The sequence below is a fragment of the Magnolia sinica genome, chromosome 19, assembly GCF_029962835.1.
Source record: "Magnolia sinica isolate HGM2019 chromosome 19, MsV1, whole genome shotgun sequence".
NCBI lineage: Eukaryota > Viridiplantae > Streptophyta > Magnoliopsida > Magnoliales > Magnoliaceae > Magnolia > Magnolia sinica.
In genome coordinates this window covers 32,245,444-32,253,042 of record NC_080591.1, presented here as the reverse complement: position 1 = coordinate 32,253,042, position 7,599 = coordinate 32,245,444, and the positions used below count along the sequence as shown (strand labels likewise).

At 34.9% G+C, this 7,599-nt stretch overlaps 1 non-coding gene across 1 annotated transcript; it reads right to left on the bottom strand.

The window, feature by feature from the left end:
- Positions 1–3,405: 3,405 nt before the first annotated feature.
- On the bottom strand, positions 3,406–3,511 carry LOC131235870 (small nucleolar RNA R71). Its single transcript, XR_009166387.1, has one exon. It is a non-coding gene; the product is annotated as a small nucleolar RNA R71 (small nucleolar RNA).
- Positions 3,512–7,599: the final 4,088 nt, after the last annotated feature.

Here is a 7,599-nt window from a genome sequence, read left to right as displayed (position 1 = left end):
ACCTTGAAGGGTAGCAGTTTGTCCATTCCTCCAACTGAAGTTTGGATGATTTCTCCAATTAGGATTGTATGTATTGGAGGTAGGTCCATTGAAAGGTCTTTGGTAATTATTCATGGCATTGGATTGCTCATTCAACACCTCTTGAAAGGCAGGTATTGTTGGAGAATTTTCAGTTGTATAAACGTTGCAAGCACAAATACCGCAAACATTTTCCTTAACCTTATCCTTCTTTAGTTCCATGGCCTCGAATTTCCTTATGATATTAGACACTTTAGCATTAATATCATCATCCTCTTTTAAAAGGTATAATCTGCCCCTCTTTTGATTGAGTGGGCCTAGAAGTGATGCTTGATTTTGGGTAAGTGTCCCATGATTGTGCGTTTTCAGCAAGTCTATCCAAGTAGTCCCACACATCATCGACATTTATTAAGGGTCAAATATTGCATATTGGACTCCATTTATTACTTGGTTTTATGAACATGATAATGCTTAATGTTCTATTTTAATCATGTTTGTATTGCAAGGTGAATTCAAGAGCTTGGATTGAAAAGGAGGCTAAAAGCATGTATTTAACGCTCAAGAATCACCACAACCGATGGACAGATCGACCATTGATAGTTTGGGGCCACATGATCTATGGATATGCTTCAAATTTAGACCGAACCCCTTAAGATCAGGTGGGAAACCGGATGGACGGAGTAAATTTCTCATAAACATCACGGAAGACTCCACCGGGAGTGGAGTGTGTACGCAACACTCATATGGTCGCACCACATTGAGAGGAGAGCACGGTCAAACTAGGTTTGACCCGTGCACTCCACAAAAAGAGAGGGATTTCTCTCTCCAGCGGCTTCTCTCTGCGGAAGTTTCGAATAGGGACCTGAGGACGGTCCTGATGGGCCACTAATCCTAGCTCAAACGTCCGATCCGGACCGTCCATTAACCTACAACGGGCCGTCTAATCAAGACCTAGGTGAAGAAATTGCAGAAAGACAATGAAGATGGTCCTTAACCATTCAAATGTAGGAGGGACGACACCAAAGGAGATCTTACAGACCACCACAGGTCAGATCCGTAACAGATCATGCAGGATCAAAACATCAGGAGAAATTCGGTGGAAGGAGTGGATTTCCCAGATAGTTCTGATAGTGGGCCCACCAATCATCATAGATTTGTGATTTTCGTATCCGATGCAAATGCGAAAGAAGTGGATGCAGCTCGAAAACTGCAACCTACTAGGTGATCAAGGTCCGGATCGTGGCCTTGATCCGAACCATCTAAACGTTAGAGAGGGAAGACTTGACCACTTCCACAATGGTAGAAGTGATCGAGAGGAGAATAGTGGGCCGCACCCGGTCTCCGACCAACTCTGCGCAAAAACAGGGTGCGAAAATAGGGTCGGTTCTCCCACTCTAGCCGACTTACGGACAACACTCCTATAAAAAAGAAAAAGAGAGAGAGGAAAGGGATTTCTTCTCTGGCCGGACGCACTAGTAAGAAAAGGAAAGAGAGAAGCAAAGTGAGCAGGGAGGACAGCGTGGAGAGCCATCGCCTAAAGTTTTTTTCCCTTAGTTTTTTTTTTTTTTAATGTTTTCTTAAGAGATCCTAGTCAATCATGTCTATGGCTAGATAAACCTCTTAGCTAGGGTTAAGAGGTGAAGCTTGTAGCATGATGGGATGTTTTCTATGGCCTTGATTCATGTTTATATTGAACTCTCTTTGATTCTAGTTTGATTATAAGGAACACTTTCAGTTTTTAATGGTTTGTTGTGACTTAAATTACAATGGATATGTGATAACTTTTAGTATGTCCTTTTCGTTATTGAGATTGTGAATTTAGGAAATCCTGTTGTTCACGATCGTCCCTTGGACATGGTTGAATGATGGAATCCGCCCTAACTTCCACAATTCTCTCTGATTGATTGGAGATTGGTAAATTCTGTTGTTTACTTTGTCTCATGGGCATGGTTTTGTGATGGAATCACTTCTAGTTTCCATACCTCTCATCCATTAAGAAATAGATCAAAGGAAGTTCAGATTTGATTTTTAAAGAGATATCTTCCAATTGGGTAAAGATGGGACTCAGATTCTAGTTGTGTTCGTGAATCAAGCATAGATCTCCCTCATCTCTACAAGTGGATCCTTGGAAACCCTAGTTTCCCACTTTTGAATTTTACAAGTTTTTTATTAAGTTTTTTTTTACAATTATTCTCTCACATATTCTAGATTAGGTTTTCATCTTCTTCTAGTTCTAGTTCTAGTTGTTCTCAGAAAACACACGAGATTAGTCCCTATGGATTTGACCTCGGTCTCACCAAGATTATTACTACAATGCAACCTTGCACTTGGGGTTGTGAATAAGTTTTTGGCGCCATTGCCGGAGACTAACGGTTGCATTATTCTAAGATTAGCTAGTTTTGGGATTAGTTTAAGATTAGGTTTTTATACTTTCTAATTTTAAGATTAGGTTTTTCTGTTTGATTTTAGAAATTAACCTAACTTTCCTGTTTTGTAGGATCTTGATATAGACTTTCTAAATTGGTAATCTCTTTCTAATTTTTCTGTTTTCTGTTAGGGTTTGTTTTCTGTTTTTAGAAACTTTCTAATTCTAGGATTTCTTTTGTTTTTAGAAACTAACTCACTTTCTAATTCTAGATTTAGAAACTTGCTATTTTCTGTTGTTAGAAACTGACTAATTTTGTTTTGTTTTGCAGGATTTTATTTAGGAACTTCTAATTTGTTAACTTCTTTCTAATTCCCTCTCTTTCCATTTTTAGATTTCTATTTCCTTTCTCTCTTTTAGGTTTAGGTTAGAATCTGAATTTGAGGGCTGAGAGTGTTTCATGCCCAAGTGGGTCCGTGATAACACTTGACGTCTTTTGAGTGAAGGAGGATTGGTTAAGGGGTTATCTATCCATCACAGGATTAGACAGCACTCGAGATCCTTAGAGTTAATTGAAGTGATGGCTGCAAATCAACTGGTAAATCAACAACTTCAACCTAGGGTTGAGGATTCCAGGATGAGAATGAGGTGCATCAAGCACCCCGCCTCGTACTTTACGAGATTATTTAGAACCTGCGGGGGTAAGTACACCCTCATGTATGGTTTTTCTAGAAAATATAGGACATATGGATATCAAGCCAAGGGTAATCCAACTCCTTCCAAAATTCCATGGGCTTGATTCTGAAAATTCGTATCTACACCTAAAAGAGTATGACGAGATTATAGCCACTCTATACTTTCCAAATGTGTCCGATGATACGGTTAGGCTAAAACTCTTTCCTTTTTCTTTGAAAGAGAGAGCTAAAACGTGGTTGCATTCACTACGTCCTCAATCTATTGGTAGATGGAATGACATGACAAGGGAGTTCATAACAAAAAATTTTCCATACCATAAGACAAACACCCTTAGAAAGTCAATCATGAACTTCGCCCAAAAGGAAGATGAAACATTCTTCCAATGTTGGGAGCGGTTCAAGGATCTGTCAGTTCATGCCCACAACACAGTTTTGAAACATGGTGCATCACGAACTTTTTCTATGATGGACTGACATCTCCAATGCGCCAATTAGTCGAGACAATGTGTAATGGGAAATTTATGAATAAAAGTGTCGATGATGTGTGGGACTACTTTGATAAGCTTGCTGAAACCACACAATCATGGGACATCTCTCCAAAATCAAACACCATGTTTAGGCCAACTCAATCCAAAGAGGGGTGGAATGTATCTCCTAAAAGAAGACAATGATATCAATGCTAAAGTGGCTAATCTCACTAGAAAACTCAAGGCTATGAAATTAAAGAAGGATAAGGATAAGGAAACTGTTTGTGGTATTTGTACTTACAACATTTACACAATTGAAAATTGTCTAACAATACCTGCCTTTCAAGAGGTGTTGAATGAGCAATCTAATGCCATGAATAATTACTAAAGACCTTTTAGTGGACCCTACTGTGATGTGCATGACATATCCACACTGTTCATATGTTTTATCAGAAGATTTTAGGGCCTACGTCCAAAATTGATACAAATGCAATGCTCAAGTGGCCCATACCACAGGAAACAATGGCCTTAAATGTCTGTCATTGAAAGTTATTTTGTTTATTGGGCTCACATTAATGTTTATTTGTTATCTAACTGTTTATGAAGTCATAAAAACATTGATAAGGGGTAAACACAAAAATCAACTTCATCTAAAACATCTGAGGGCTACATAAATTTTTATACAACAAGCATCCAATTTCCACTGTTTCCTGTGGTGTGGTCCACTGGAGCTTTGGATCTGCCTCAGTTTTAGGTTCATGGCGTAAATGAGACTAACGTATAGGACGAATGGTGTTGATACATCACGTACATCAAAGTGGGACCTGTATTCATTTGGCAGCCATCCTTCGTTTTAATGCCAAAAAGTAAAGCCGTCAACGATACGATGCCTCTTCCCTCGAAAATTAAACAGGCACTTAGATGGTGTTTTAAAATTATCTCACCAAATGTATGTACGGTGTGGTGTAACGAATTTGTCTGGATAGCACATATAATCCTAGTTGGAGAAATGAACAAATTGTTACAACTCAAGGTTTCTTCAACCAAATTCCAAATCAAGAGAAACCTCAAGAGGATCCGATTCTAAAACATCTTCAAAAGTAAGGGCTTTTCAATCAGTGGATGCTACAAGCCTTTCAAGACCTTACAAAAGCCATACAAGGGCTTGACACAAGGAATACGATTGGGAATAAGGGGAGTCTTCCAGCTCAACCTCTTCCCAATAAAAAACCACAATATGAAGTTAGTGACCCAAGCTCTTCAACCCAAATGGAGCAAGCTAAGTCTATCACCACTCTTAGGAGTGGGAAGACCATTGACAAAAACATTCTGATTAGGGCTGAAAAGCATAAGGACCCGAAAGAGGACAATAATGATAGACCTATCATTGCTCTATAAGAATTAGAACCGGAACTTCAAGGCAAGCCCATTGCCCCATTCCCCCAACAGTTGGTTGCACCAAAACCTCTCTCTAACTCTCATGATATTCTAGAGGTGTTAAAACAAGTGAAGGTCAATATTCCTCTACTAGATGCAGTTAAACAAATACCTTCATATGCCAAATTTTTAAAATACTTGTGTATGACCAAAAGACGTCAAAATATTCAAAAGAAAATTTTCTTAACTGAAAAAGTGAGTGTCATCTCAAATAAAGATGTGCCATAAAAATTAAAAGATCCTGGTAGCCCAACCATACCTTGTGTAATTGGGAATTAACGAATTGAGCACGCATTTCTTGACTTAGGAGCAAGCGTAAATCTGATCCCTACTCGGTCTACAAATAGTTAAGTTTGGGTGAATTGAAACCCACCCAAACTACATTACAACTTGCCGATAAAATTGCGGTAATGACCCCTTTAGTAGAAGTAGGAATAGGTCAAAGTGTCCTAAAGGGGGGTGAATAGGAGTTTATAAAATTTTATGCTGATTTAAAATCCTATTAATCTAATCTTGATATAATATGGAATTTCTCAAGATATCTTCAACTTAGCTCTAATGGCTTCCATGCCAAATAGAGGATCCAATCACAAGACTATTCAATATTTAACCAATATATATACTTAGTCCATGATGGATGAACGGTGTGACTGTGTGGGATGTGATTCTTATCAGTTCTAAATAATCATGTTAATATGCTTCATGAGAACATTCAAAGAAGGCATAATAGAGAAATTTGCAAACAACAATCCCAAACACAGTCATTTATAGTGGTTCAGCTACCACTACGTGAAAAATGGAAAAAAATGACGGATTTAAAGACGGTTCTGGACCATCTCTAAAATTGCTTGGTTTAAAGATGCTTTAGAGATGGCCGTAAACTGTCTCGAAATTTTTAGACGGCCCTTAACTGTCCTTATTATTATCTTAAAATTTTGAACGTCCACAAATCACTTAAGACGGTTAAAAACCATCGTTAGCTGCAGATAAAAGACGGCCATTGACCGTCTGGAATAAGAGACGGTCCCTGACCATCTTATATGCCAGAATTTGAGACGATCAAAGATCGTCCCTATTAGAGACGGTCATTGGCCGTCTCTTACTGGTAATTTGAGATTGTCAAGGACCGTCTTAATTAGAGACGGTCGTTGGCCGTCTTTTCCTGTAATTTGGGATTGTCAAAGATAGTCTGTATTAGGGATGGTTCCTAGCTTTCTCTGTTTGAGACTGTCAAGGACCGTCTTTATTAGAGACGGTCATTGACCATCTCGTATTGGTAATCTGAGACTGTCATTGACCGTCTCAATTATAGACGATCATCGGCCGTCTTTTACTACCAGTCAAAAATAGCCTGTATTAGGGACGGTCCTTAGCAGTCCCTATTTGAGACTGTCAATAACCGACTCTAATAGAGACGGTCCTTATCCATCTAACTGTGGTTATTTGCGACTGTCAAAGACCGTTTGCATTAATGCTCAAGTCAAACATTACAAATAAAAAAATTTTTGAATTTTGAAAAAAAAAAAAAGAATTAAAAAACTTAGAAAAATAACTAACAATGTTTAAGAAAAAAATTTAGATTTTGAAAAAAAAAATGTAATTTTATAAAAATCTAGATTTTGAAATAAAAATTAAGAACTTTTAATAATGTTGATAATTTTGAAAAAAAAAAATCGATAAGAAAATGATATTTTGAAAAAAAAATAATTTAAAAATTAAACAAAATTGCAAAAAAAATATATTTTTTAAAAAAGAAAACTAGATTTTGTATTTTGAAAAGAAAAATTAAAAAGTTGTATGAAAAAAGTGATATTTAAAAAATAATATTTTGAAAAAGAAAATTAAACAAAATTGTGAAAAAATTGACAAATTGTTAAAAAATATATATTTTAAAAAAGAAAACTAGATTTTCTATTTTGAAAAGAAAAATTAAAAAGTTATATAACAAAAGTGAGATTTGAAAAAGAAAATTTAAGAAATTAAACAAAATTGTGAAAAAATTGACAAATTGTAAAAAAAAAATATATTTTAAAAAAGAAAACTAGATTTTGTATTTTGACAAGAAAAATTAAAAAGTTATATAACAAAAGTGATATTTAAAAAATGATATTTTGAAAAAGAAAATTTAAAAAATTAAACAAAATTGTGAAAAAATTGACAAATTGTAAATAATATATATATATATATATATATATATATATATATATATATATATATATATATATATATATATATATATATTAAAAAAGAAAACTAGATTTTGTATTTTGAAAAGAAAAATTAAAAAGTTATATAACAAGATTTCGATTAAAAAAAATGATATTTTGAAAAAGAAAATTTAAAAAATTAAATGAAATTGTGAAAATTTTGACAAATTGTAAAAAAAATATATATATATTTTTTTAAATAAGAAAACTAGATTTTGTATTTTGACAACAAAAATTAAAAATTTATATAACAAAAGTGAGATTAAAAAATGATATTTTGAAAAAAAAAAAAAAGAAATTAAACAAAATTGTGAAAAAATTGAAAAAATGTAAAAAAAAAATATATTTTTTAAAAAAGAAAACTAGATTTTGTATTTTGACAAGAAAAATTGAAGAAAAAAAAAGGGATC